This window comes from Mobula birostris, chromosome 2, assembly GCF_030028105.1.
Source record: "Mobula birostris isolate sMobBir1 chromosome 2, sMobBir1.hap1, whole genome shotgun sequence".
Classification (NCBI taxonomy): domain Eukaryota; kingdom Metazoa; phylum Chordata; class Chondrichthyes; order Myliobatiformes; family Myliobatidae; genus Mobula; species Mobula birostris.
The window spans coordinates 192,399,776-192,413,665 of record NC_092371.1 but is presented as its reverse complement, the minus strand read 5'-3'; positions in this window follow the sequence as shown (position 1 = coordinate 192,413,665).

Below are 13,890 nucleotides of genomic sequence, written 5' to 3'. Positions count from 1 at the left end.
CATGGTCGCTGTTTCTTCCCCCAGGTAGGCCCTCCCCCCCCCCCAACAGTACTGAAAATGGAGTACTTATTGTTGAGGGGGGGGCGGCCATATGGGTGCTCTCCACTATCTGACATTTTCCCTTTCCTCTCCTGACAGTCACCCATTTAACTTTCTCCTGTAGCCTTGGGTGACTACCTCCCTGTAGCTCCTATCTATCATTGTTGCACTTTCACTAACAAGCTGAATGTCATGGAACTGCAGCTCCAGTTCCTTAACATGATCTCTAAGGAGCTGAACTTGATGCACCTGGTGCAGATGTGGCCATCGGAGAGGCTGGTAGTCTCCTGGAAATCCCACATTTGACACCCAGAACAGAACACTAACCCTGCAGACATACTCCCTATTCTCTCAGGAGTTAAATAAGGAAAAAGAAATAAGAAATAAAGAATGAACTGACTTACCTTGCCTCCGCCTATTCTCACCAAAGCTTGTTGAGCCAAAGCCTTGCCACTCTGACAATGACCGCTCTACAAGACAGTTTCCCCCTCTTTTATAGAGACTGGGTTTTTAAAACTCTTCGTCGGACTTCTGCAGGAATGCTTCTACTGTGCCCCTCCCACCATTTGTCACCTTATCTCACATAGATCCTCATCCCCACCCTTGCTTCCTACAGATCTCACAATTACTATCGAACTCATGTAACTATGACTATTTTACTGCAGTGATTAAGGGTGGGTTTCCCAAGGAGCAAACTGAAAGAATCAGGTTTAATATCACTGGTTCATGTTGTGAAAATTGTTGTTTTGTAGCAGAAGTACAGTGCAATATATAACCATTTTTTAAAAAACTACGAGTTACAATAAGAATATATGGCTAAGGGAATTGTACGTTCTCCTCATAAATAGGGTTCCCTCCAGGTGCTCCAGTTTCCTCCCACAGTCCAAAGGCACACCGATTGTTAGGTTAATTGCTCATTGTAAATTGTCCTGTGATTAGTCTAGGGTTAAGTCAAGGGATTGGTGGAAGGCATGGCTCAAAGGGCAAGAAGAACTTAATCCGTGCTGTATCTTAATATTGTCATAGCCAGGGGTGGTAAGAGGGATAAGCTCCCACTACCTTCAAGGTGCTCCAAATGGCGTGCGTCTCTAACAGCCTCTGACAACCAAGTCCAACTCTCGGCCTTCACGTGTGGCTTAGCTACTAGGCATGGCAGAACTATTTCCACTGACAAGAGAAGGGGCAAAGGCTGACCGCTGGCACCTCAAAACCAGTTGCTTCGGTAGGTGGGGCTCGTCAGCCCACTAGAAGGAAAATTCTGATTTTAAACCCCAGCTGCCTTGCGACCCCATTCCCATCCATGGGAAAGGCTTTGGGAGTTTATCTCAAGGAAGCAATCTGGAGTCGGGCTCCCTAAGGCAGTTTGATGTTGTTTACAACTTCACTCTGGCAACCTCTGTGATGACACTGGTGCCAAGCTGTATCGGCGCTTGCCCTTCCCTTGGACTACATCAGTGACGTGGAGAGGGGAAACCTACTGCATGGGCAACAGCTGGTTCTTCAAATCTTCTCACCTAGGCTTGCACCCTGGAGAAGACACAGTCCACCAGAGGCACAAATCCATGATCCCTTGGGATCGACAGCTGCCTACTACTAATCCCAATAAATAATATCATTGTAATTATATATAGTGGATTCCAGTTAATTGTGACACATCTGGACCCCATTTTTCCCATTTAGCTGAAGCTCCCTGGAACAATATTAAAACATATAAAAAGACAAACTACCATTTCACTGAGTAACACTTTATGTATTTACCGAAATGCAGAACAAAATTAGAATGCTACCAATACCACAAAACTGTGTAATTGTTCCAAATAGTTATTGCCAGTGAATGCTGCTGTGTTCTTTTGGTTCACTGTAAATGAACAGAGTCACAGCAGAAACCTAGTCCAGATAATGGACTACCTTCATACATTGCTTTTGAAGGTTGCATTCTCCAAATCTTCATTTTCATTGTAACATTCAAGGTGATTATCAATGCCTTCAAATTTTCAGTAGTTCCTAACCTGTTCAAGTTCTGAAATCATTTTGTTTTCACTCTCAGCCGTATTTGGTATCTCCAAGCCTGAATGTTTGAAACCGCAGTGAACAAAACAGTTCTGATTTGTCTTACAGCTTAACTCTCACCAACTATCAGTGACAAAACATCACCGCGTTTTGCACACAAACACATGCAACAGATGCCATTTCATTCCGAGCACAGTGTTTAATGATCATAGAATTGCACTTGACTGATATTAGTGCAACTTACTTGCCCATTTACCTCCTCCATCACCACCATTCAGGGCCCCAAAAAGTCCTTCCAGTTGAAGCAACACTTCATCTGCAAATATATCAGGGTCATTGACTGTATCTGGTGTTGCTGGTGTGGCCTCCTCTACATCAGTGAGAACCGATGTAGATTGGGGGACTGCCTTGTTGAGCTTCTTCACTTTGTCTGCATAGGAAAATTTCCCAGTGACCAACCATTTTTACTCCATTCCTCATTCCCATTCTGACATCCTGGTTCATGGCTTCCTCTGATGCCATGATGAGGCCACTCAGGTTGGAGGAGCAACACCACACATTCCATTTGGTTGGACTCCAACCTGATGGCATGAACATCAATTTCTCCAACTCCCTATAATTTCTCCCCCCTCAACCTACTCTTATTTTCCATTCCCCATTCTAGCTCCCTCTTACTCCTTCTCTTCTCCTCACCCGCCCTCTGCTACCCCTCCTCCTTCCCTTTCTCCCATGACCCACTCCATTCTCCTCTCCTATTAGATTTATTCTTCTTCACCCCTTTAACTTTTACACCCATCAACTCCCAATTTCTCATTTCATCTCCCTCACCCACTCACATACATACCTCTCCCTCACTTGGCTTCACCTATCACCCCTCTCCCACCTTCTTTTTCTGTCATTTTGATTATGAGGACACTCAGTCCTTGTTTATCGTCATTTAGAAATGCATGCATTAAAAAATGATACAATGTTCCTCCAGTATGATATCACAGAAACATTTCTTCCTTCCTTTCCAGTCCTGATAAATGGTCTTGGCTTGAAACATTGAATTCCTCTTCATAGATGCTGCCTGGTTTATAACTTTCTCCATCATTGTGTATATGTTATTCCTAATACAGGGTATGCAATTGGGTTGTTTTATCAAGATCACAAGGAATAGCTGAATGACATCAGTGGCTAATATCTAGTGGGCACAGTCCAAGCATGTTGTGTCGCTGTTCACGGGAAGGTCAACAGTAGACTTACATATTTTACCATCTGTGCAGGAGTCACACATGAACTGGCCAGATCCAATGACAGTGAAGTCATCCCATTTTAGACAATCATGAGTGACATCGTGACAACTCACATGAATACACCACAGTTTCTCAGTAGAAGTAAATATGCAAAATATGGTAATAGTAAGTTAAACCCCTCATCCACTCTTCTCTCCTTAGAAACATAGAAAACCTACAGAACAATACAGGCCCTTCAGCCCACAAAGCTGTGCCAAACATGTCCTTACCTTAGAAATTACCTCGGGTTACCCATAGCCCTCTATTTTTCTAAGCTCCATGTACCTATCCAGGAGTCTCTTAAAAGACCCTATCATATCCGCCTCCACCACCGTCGCCGGCAGCCATTCCACGCGCTCACCATTCTGCATAAAAAAACTTACCCCTGACACCTCCTCTGTACCTGCTTCCAAGCACCTTAAAACTATGCCGTCTCATGCAGCCATTTCAGCCCTGGGAAAAAGTCTCTGACTATCCACGCGATCAATGCCTCTCATCATCTTATACACCTCTATCAGGTCACCTCTCATCTATTTTCCGTACAGAAGTAGGATACTTGTATGCAATGTAATCAATTTTGTTATTCATATTACAAATGAATTACAAATGTTTTAAGAAACATGCTCACCTCCCCTCTGTATTTTACTATATGCAAATAACTTTTAAGGCAGTAGGCCTGGTTCCAAGCAGATATCCCAACCTATTTCAGTTACTTTGGCTGTGATGGTGAAGGTAAAGATAAAACTTGGGAAGCTGTGATTTAATGGAGAGAAAGATCTTGTACTATCTTCCCACTTCTTACTTCATGCCTGGTGCATTTCCTGCCCTTTATGGACTCCTTTAATTTATCTAAGTTCATACTTCCTCTTTTGGCACAGTAGATGCAAATGCATTCAGCATGAGGGCACTTCTGCAATGTATTTACTACTACTGTATTCAAGGAGGGAAAAACGCCATTTGGGAGCACTGAGAAGCCCATCAGCAGCCTAACATACACTGAAAATGGTCCCTCCCCCACAGGATCAGATTGGAATTGGTATGGAGTAGCTAGAACTCTAGAGAGGAGAGAAAATCCTTTGTATTCAAAAACACTAAGTATTTCTTTCCAAATTTTGGAGTTTTTTATATTTCCTTCCACATTGCTGTCCAATTTCATGATATTAACTTGGTATCAGTTTCAACAATGACTTCAGTAAAAAAGTAACTCCATAAATCGAGCTGATTGTGAACACTGGGAAATTAGGGGTACTTGCCTGAATTACGAAGAGTGGAAGAGAACAACCAGCCATTGTGAGTAGGAGGGAGATCTAAATTCAAGATTGAATTAGTGGCACACACAAAATGCTGGAGGAACTCAGCAGGCCAGCCAGCATCTATGGAAAGAGTAAACAGTCAGCGTTTCGGACTGAGACCCTTTATGAGGCAGAACATGCATCAGTTTATGCTGGGAAAATGATTGGAGAGCCCTCCTTTACTTCGTGCACCAATAGGGTCTTTTTAAACTCTCTATAAAGTGTAAAGAGTTTTTGTGACTCAAATGTGACAGGTTGAATGCAATTTTACATAGCGAAAATATTCACAATTTCTTTTGATGCTCTCCTGCATTTATTTGTTACCTCTAAACTCGAACCTTCCAATAAACTTGTGATCAGCCTCACTCCATCTACTTGACATAACCACTCCTGCTGGGTCCTAAGTGCCATTCACCAAGCACCCATTTGCTCACTGACTTGCAATGTCTCTGGGTTAGCCAACTGATGAATTTGAATGTTCTCCTTCATATTTTTAAATTCTTCTAAGGTCTTTTCACTCCTTATCTCTGTTATTATCTCTGACTATATAGTCATTTGAACACACTCTTACTCACAGCTGATTTTAATACCTCCAACTTTCAGTCCCAGAGCAGGAATTCCTACCCTCTCTGCTCGTCTGTTTCCTTAAAACTGATTTCTTTAATCAACCAAATATTTCCTCATGCGACTTGTTGTCAGTTATTTTCTTTGAAAACCTTCCTGCAAAATTGCTCCGGATATTTTACATGAAGACACATTATAAATTGAAGTTGTTATTATTGTCAATAGTGTTATTTTTTCATATACAGTATTTAAAGAACTATTATTTCTTGAAATACTGAAGGAATTATTATTTATCATGATATAAGTTAACCTCCTAACCAGAGTAGTTTACATTATTATTTGTTTACACGTTGTAGTCCTTGAAAAGGCAAACACAATGAGGAGGAATAGGAATCAGGAGCCTTTAGCCCTAATCTTCCACTCAATTTTTACAGCTGAACTTCTGCATCGGTTCTATCTGCCTACCCATGTCCATCAATATGGATCTAACTGTCCAAATTTCTATCATTCTCCGTTATGAATGCACTCATTTTCAGAACATCCATTACCCGCTAGTAGAATGCTTAATAACTGTTGACTGTCTGAGTGAAGTTCTATACTCTTAACCCAATGCTTAAAACATGGACCTTTTTCTGGAGATTATGACACTTATGTTAGACCCTGCAGCCATGGAAACCAGCTTCTCAGCATCTCCACGTCAAAGTAAGAACTGAAGTTTAAAGTTCTTATCCAGTCTTATCCCGTCCTAATGCACCCTCCCAAATTTCACAGATCAAAACTCAAATAAATTTGTTATCAAAGTACATGTATGTCACCATATACAATGCTGAGATCCATTTTCTTGCAAGCATACTCAATTAAACCAGGATAAAATAATAGCCATAATAGAATTAATGAAAGATTGCACCAACTTGAGCGTTCATTCAATGTGCAAAAAACAACTGTACAAATACAAAAATAAAGAAATAATAATTATAAATAAATCAGCAGTAAATATCAAGAACATGAGAAGATAGGTCCTTGAAAGTTAATCTATAGGTAGAGGGAACATTTCAATGAGGGCACGTGAAGTTGAGTAAAGTTATCCCCTATGGTTCCAGGGCCTGATGGTTGAGGAGTAATGACTGTTAGTGAACATGGTGTGAGTCCTGAGGCTCCTGTACATTCATTCTGATGGCAGCAGCGAGAAGAGAGCATGACATAGATGATGAGTGTCCCTGATGCTGGATGCAGATTTCCTGTGACAATGCTCCATGTAGATGTACTCAACAGTGGGGAGGGCTTTACCCATGATGAACTGGGCCGTATCCACGATTCTTTGGTAGGATTTTCCATTCAAGGACATTGGTATATTGGTGTTTCCATACCAGGCTTTGATGCAGCCAGTCAATATACTCTCTGTCGTACATATATTGAAGTTTGTTAAAGTTTTAGATGTCATGTTGAATCTTCGCAAATTCCTAAGGAAGTATAGGCACTGCCACACTTTCTTTGTAATTACACTTAAGTGCTGGGTCCAGTTCAGGCCCTTTGAAATTATAACACTGAGGAATTTAAATTTGCTGACCCTCTCCGCCTCTGCTCTTCCTGTGAGGATTGCCTCATAGACCTCTGGTTTCCTCTTCCTGAAGTCAATAATCAGTTCTTTGGTCTTGCTGACATTGAGTAAGAGAGGTTGTTGTTGTGACACCACTCAGCCAGATTTTCTATCTCCTTCCTATATTCTGATTCATCACCGCCTTGGATTCTGTCTACGACAGTGGTGTCATCAGCAAACCTGAATATGGCAATGGAGCCGAGCATAGCCACACAGTCATAACTGTAAAGCAAGTAGAGCAAGGGGCTAAGCACACAGCCTAGTGGTGCACCTGTGCTGATGGAGATTGTGGAGGAGATGTCATTGCCAATCCAAACTGACCGGGGTCTGCAAGTGAGGAAATCAAGTACCCAATTGCACGAGGAGCTATTGAGGCCAAGGCCTTGCAGCTTATTAATTAGTTTTGGAGGGTTGATGGTATTGAATGCTGAGATCTTGTCAATGAAGTGCAGCCAGATGTTGCAGGGTTGAGTGAAGAGCCCATGAATTGGCATCTGCTGTGGACCTGTTGTGTAGGCAAATTGGACTGGATCCAAATTGTTTCTCAGGCAAGAGTTGATATGTTTCATTACCAACCTCTCAGAACACACCTTCACTGTTGATGTAAGTGCTACTGGACGATAGTCATTGAGACAAGATAAGATGACAGTATATACCCTGCAAAGATGAGCGGGCTATTCTACTTGGTCTTTCCTCCTAGGACAGCCCTTCTTTGTTGCAATGTCCTTAAATCTTTCTTTGAATTAGGAGACCAGTACTGCATCCAGTTCGCTGTTCGTTGTATCATAAAAATCCTATTCACTATTACAGGTATAGTTAAGGCTGACTTATCATTTGATGTGCTAGTTGCTTGGTGACCGTGCACGTTAATTTTTCTGTAACTCTTTGCGCGGATGTCCAAATCCATCTGAAACCCAACATTTTAAAATACCTCCTTTCTTATGTCCCATTAAATTGTATAATTTCATAGTTAAATTCCATCTGCCATCTTCTTCTGTAATCATTTAACAGGTTTACATAAAGCTAGTATAGTAAGTTCCACATCTAATTTTCACATCCAGCTTGCGAGTAAAACAAGTGATTGATGCTTCACACTTGGTCCACCAACTTTATAAATTCTTCTGTGCAACCTCCTTTCTCCAATGCAAGCTGCAAGACCTTTACCACAACACCTGACAAAACCATGGTCACATAAAAGAAACAGAAAAGCAAGGGAAACCAATGCTTCATTGTTGCTGGGTCTAAATCTTGGAACTCTCTGCCACAATAACACTCTGGGAATGCTTTTACCAGAGGGACCACAATGACTAATGAAGTCAGGACCCCAGCACTTTTTTGAGGATAATTATTGATGAATAAAAGATAATGACCTTGCTAACAATGTCTGCAATCCACAAAATACCTTAAATGTTTGTGCACTCTCACATACTTTCTATGATGCCCAGTTCAGACCACCCTATTTCAGATTTCACAGATGAACTGAATGGTGGGATGTGATTGCAAAGAAATGACTTGAATTCCAGCGTTGCCTCAGGTTGGAGGCTGAAGGATTTGGTCGGAGAATAAAAACATTTAGGACGAAGATGAAGTGATATTTCTTTGCACAGAAGAATGTGAGAATTTGAATTTGGTGGTAGATGTTCGGGAGCATTGTTAAAGCAGAGATGGGCGGACTTTTGGATATAAGGCATCAGGCAGAAAGGTAAATGAGATAGTGAATTCTACCGAATGACAGAATACGCTCAGAGGTCAAATTCAACATCACTTTTACGTACTTTTATATTCCCCCTGTCTACAATAGCATAACATTTAATTTATTCGATCATCTTGAAGTTATGACTTTGCTTACAGGCCTTTATTGGGAACTGTTTTCCAAATGTCCATTGTTTGCATTGTTAGCACTTTTCTGGAGATTGGTTCTGCCCTTTTAAAGCTGTATATTAAAATTCTGCAGGTTGGCTGGTGGGAGTATATAAAAGTGGGATGATGGAATATGGTTTGTTGAATTTCAGCCATTTAAGTACTGTAATTGTAAAATGGGGCAAAACATTTTGAGTTCCTCTGAGGGAGGAACATTATTGGACAATTGTTTTGTATGACTTACAGGAAAACAAAGTTAAACATAGGGTCAAATTAATTCTTTACTCCTCCAAGAACTGAATAAAACAGAAAATCCCAGCAGATAAAATGAACTGGGATGACTGGTAGCATGTTTAAAAATCTTTAAGTAGCAGGAACAGAATAGATACCTGTGTTTTAATCATTTCAATAGCCCTTCAGCAAAGAACATATATTTGTTTTATACTATATCAATGTAGAAGGAAGCCACATACACATAATACTAATAGAAGGTAGGCTGAAAATTTTAATATTTCATCTTTGGAATCTACTTTCATCTTTGAGAATATGGAATTTGCTTCTTGATTAAAATATGTGGGAGGGATGGGTGAAGGGAACGTGCAAACAGAAAAGGCTAGTATTACCACCAAAGATCAGCACTGTCAGATATAGCATCTACCCCAATCATTACAAATAATTGAAACCCATTTATAATGGTGTAGTTGATCAATTATTAGGTTATGCTTTTCTCCTCCTGCAAACACTATATCATTCCCCCAGTTATAGCAATAAATCAGGGATGCATTTCATAACAAGGTTTACGAGCTAGTAAAGCTGTTGGCACAGTACTGCTATTTACATTTTCTACTTTGAAGATTGACTGACTGAAAACAATTCAACATTGTTTGTAGTAAATCATATGCAAAGCATTTGCCTCATATCTGTTAGTTCCACATTTGCTTTCAAAGACCAAGTAAGGATTCTTTTCTGACCACTATTTAATATTGAAACATTTGAAACATTTCTTCAAACTTAGGACCAATGTTCTTAAATTGTTCAGAGATGTTATCCCAGGATTGCACAGATTGGTGACCTCTTCTGCTGATCACATTGATACATGTAAGGTCAATGGGTAGTTATTCTGCTTAAGGGAATCCAGTGGTTACTACACAGAGCAAGGGGCAGATCTGTGTACTCTCCTTCCAGTGAGAATACTGAATATGATGGACTTTAAGGCAAACTTTGTTTCCAATATATTCAGCACTGGTGAAGGATTCTCCGATTTGTAAATAATGCCCCTGTCACTCTGCTAATGAAGTAACAATTTTACACCAATTAACATTCAGATACAGCAACAATTAGTAACCAGTCAATACCAGTAGTATGGATTAGCAATTTTTCAGCAAAAATTATAGCAAATCCCTGAAATGTTGTCTCTGCTTTTTGACTTTGTATTGATTATGTCTATAAATTACGTTATAGCAAACCCTTATCCCACAGAATAATTTACATGCGAGGAAACTCTATCTAGACTTAGAAGCATAGAAAATCTATAGCACATTTCAGGCCCTTCTGCCCACAATGTTGTGCCAACCATGTAACCTACCCTAGAAGCTGCCTAGAATTTCTTAGTAGCTTGTTGTCTGATGTATTGTTAAAAGGTTGTTTTTCTACCAACTTTTTCCACGTGTATCGCGTCTTGGTTGTTCATGGAGGAACGTTTTCCAGAAAGAAGTTTCTGCCTTTTTCTGACATTTCCAAATACACTTTCTCAGCTAGGTATATTAACCAATTTAGTACTGACCGGGACTGGTATCTGGGACCACCCTGGTCTGCATTGTTCTAACTGGGTTCTTGTGGGAGTGCCAGTTTTCTTTTTTAAACTGCTATCAATTAATACAATTTTTCATGGATCCAGAGTACCACACTAGCAATCACTGAAATTCAGTGTTCTTCCCAAAACAGGTCACTTTGAACTAACATCAACCTACATTGGTGAAAATGGGAAGAGCACATTTAATCCACTTTTGAGAAAAGCTCCATAACTTGGTGCTCTGAAGGTGCATTTGACAGAGTGTGGTTTTACTTAATCAGTAAAGTTGAAAGGCTTAGAATCAATGGTTTGCAGTCAAAGCCCATTCCCCTACTTGCTAATCTGTCACCCAGAATACACTGCAAGTTATGTGGATTAAAATCAATATGTCATATTTTAAAGCTGCAAACTGTAGAGGATTTTTTTTTTTACTTTGTTATTTTTTCTTGGGTAATGGATGTTGCTGCAAATGGCAGCATTTATTGTCCATCCCCCTGAACTGAGAAGGCAGCGAGGAATCAAGCATGATGATAGATCACAGATAAGCCAAACCAGCACAAGAAATTTTCTTTCCTGAAGGGCATTGTTGAACTGAGCATTTCTTTCAAAAATGTGATAGTTTCATCATCACCATTACTAACATTACAACTTGTTTTTGAAATCCGGAGATATGTTATTACTTGAATTTAATTAACCATCACAAATTGAAATGGAAAATTTGAGAGAAGTGGTAATGGAATGACATTTGAAAGCAGAAGTGAAACAAGCCTTTGTATTTTTATTTGATTATGCTCGGCTAAAATATAAAGGTCTTGGCCCAGGTAACTTCCTTATGATGGCATACGTATTGTGGGTCAGTTCAGCTGCATAGTGCAAGAATTTAATATATTGATGAAGACTGCAAATCCCCAGAGTACCAAATAGTTTCTTAAAACAAGTCATCTAGCACCCAGCTCATTCAACAATCTGTTGCAGGAAGCATTGAAGACCTGCACTACAAAAAAGCCCAAAATCTGTCCCTTGTGATGTGCTAAATTAGCAAATCCAAACAGGCAACCACTTATTCTGATATAATTAGCTCCACAATTGCTCTGGATTCAAAAAAATGATCCAATGTTCTAACATCCAATCAATATTCAAAGACGCGTAAGGATCAGACTGATTTGTTCTGGTCACTTTGACAATGGGCATTGCACAGGACCAACCTCCATTTGACAAGCCATTGGTGCTGGATGACTTCCACATAAGTGGACTAGTTTCCTCAGTTAATGGTCCTAATAAGAGTCACAATGTGTGCTGACCTCCACAGTGAGCTTTCCTGTTGGAAAAACAAAGATGGAATGTTACCCCATTATCTTCAACAGATTGGGAGGAAGCAAGATGAAAAATCACTGGAGATAATATGGAAGTTTACTGCATATGTATAAGAAATTTGCTGTAAATTTGGTTAGTAAATTTGCGGATAACACAAAGGTTGGGGTATTGTGGGTAGTGTGGAGAGCTGTCAGAGGTTACAACGGGACATCAATAGGATGCAAAACTGGGCTGAGAAGTGGCAGATGGAGTTCAACCCAGATAAGAGTGAGGTGGTCATTTTGGTAGATCAAATATGATGGCAGAATATAGTATTAATGGTAAGACTCTTGGCAGTGTGGAGGATCAAAGGGATCTTGGGGTCTGAGTCCATAGGGTACTCAAAGCTGCTGCACAGGTTGACCATGTGGGTAAGAAGGCATACGGTGTATTGGCCTTCATCAACATGAGATTGAGTTCAAGAGCTGAGAGGTAATGTTACAGCTATATAGGACCCTGGTCAGATCCCACTTGGAGTACTGTGCTCAGTTCTGGTCACCTCACTACAGGAAGGATGTGGAAACTATAGAAAGGTGCAGAGGAGATTTATAAGGATGTTGCCTGGATTGGGGAGCATGCCTTATGAGAAAAAGGTTGAGTGAACTTGGCCTTTTCTACTTGGAGCAATGGAGGATGAGAGGCGACCTGATAAAAGTGTATAAGATGATGAGAAGTATTGATTGTGTGGATAGTCAGAGGCTTTTTCTCAGGGCTGAAATAGCTAACACGAGAGGGCACAGTTTTAAGGTGCTTGGAAGTAAGTGCAGAGGAGAGGTCAGGAGTAAGTTTTTCACGCAGAGAGTGGTGAGTGCGTGGAATGGGCGATGGTGGTGGAGGCGGATACAATAGGGTCTTTTAAGAGACTTTTGGATAGGTACATGGAGCTTAGAAAAATAGGGGGTTATGGGTAACCCTAGATAATTTCTAAAGTAAGTACATGTTTGGCACAGAATTGTGGGCCGAAGGGCCTGTATTGTGCTGTAGGTTTTCTATTTTCTATGTTTCTAACAAATAATAAAATGAACGTCCTAATCATTTCATCATTACTAATCATTTCAAAAGCAGAAACTGATCTATCAAGATAACATGAAATGCATACACTTCCACTCCCTGTGTCAAGAAAAGATTTGCACAAATGTTGATCGAGGGTGATAGTGAACTGAACAAAAGGGATTTTTAAGGGTATGGACAATGCAAAAGGAAATTTACCAAATATTGTATGGGCAACACTTAACATTTCACATAATCACTAAGTAATCACGTTTAAAATTTAGTTTAGGCAAAGGAATCATTTATGGATTTTATCAATGTAGATGTTAATAAATATGTCATCTAAAAGCTTCTTCAGCTGATGTATTATCCATCTCTGTAAGTGCTTTTGATTAAGTTTGCTGATGTAACGGAACACTTTACTGGTTTCCCAGTGTGGCCTGAACTGGAAGTTTCACAATCTCTATGACTCACAAACTCAAGCCCTGTGAGCAGACTGTACTGTGACCAGAAGTAAAGAAAAGCAACATAGAAATGTGGCACCTAGCTTGAAGTGAACGATGAAGGAATGTAATATCTAAAGTTGTTGGGTTCATTTTAAATCTCCATTGCAACTCCTTTAGCTTGCAGGTGATGCTCCAGGTTACCGGGTCTCAAAAATGGCAGGATACTGCAGTCACAGCAGTGTCAAAGGTGGGTGGTAGCAAGTAGAGGCTACGTACTTGTTTCCCTAATAACTAAGATCTGATAAGCTGCTAAACACTTACCCTCCTCCACTTTGCATTAGCATTGTCTTCAACAGCTTCTACTGCCAACTTTTTTCTGTCCAGAGCCATAAACTTTACAACCATTTAAACAGCAAATACTTTTTAAAATTGATTCACTTGTTAATAAACTAAAGCTTTATATTGTCTATTTAACATCACTTCCTTCAGAACTTTAATGGCATCCTGTATTACAGGCCTCATCTTGTACTATCATTTGTATTTATCCAAATATTCAGTTATATAATATAGAATTTCTTCACTGTTTTGCAACAGAGTGTTGATTTTCTTCTGGACTAAAGCACAATAGTCAACACTTTATTTTACATCCCCCTGGCATCAGCCACTTTGCACC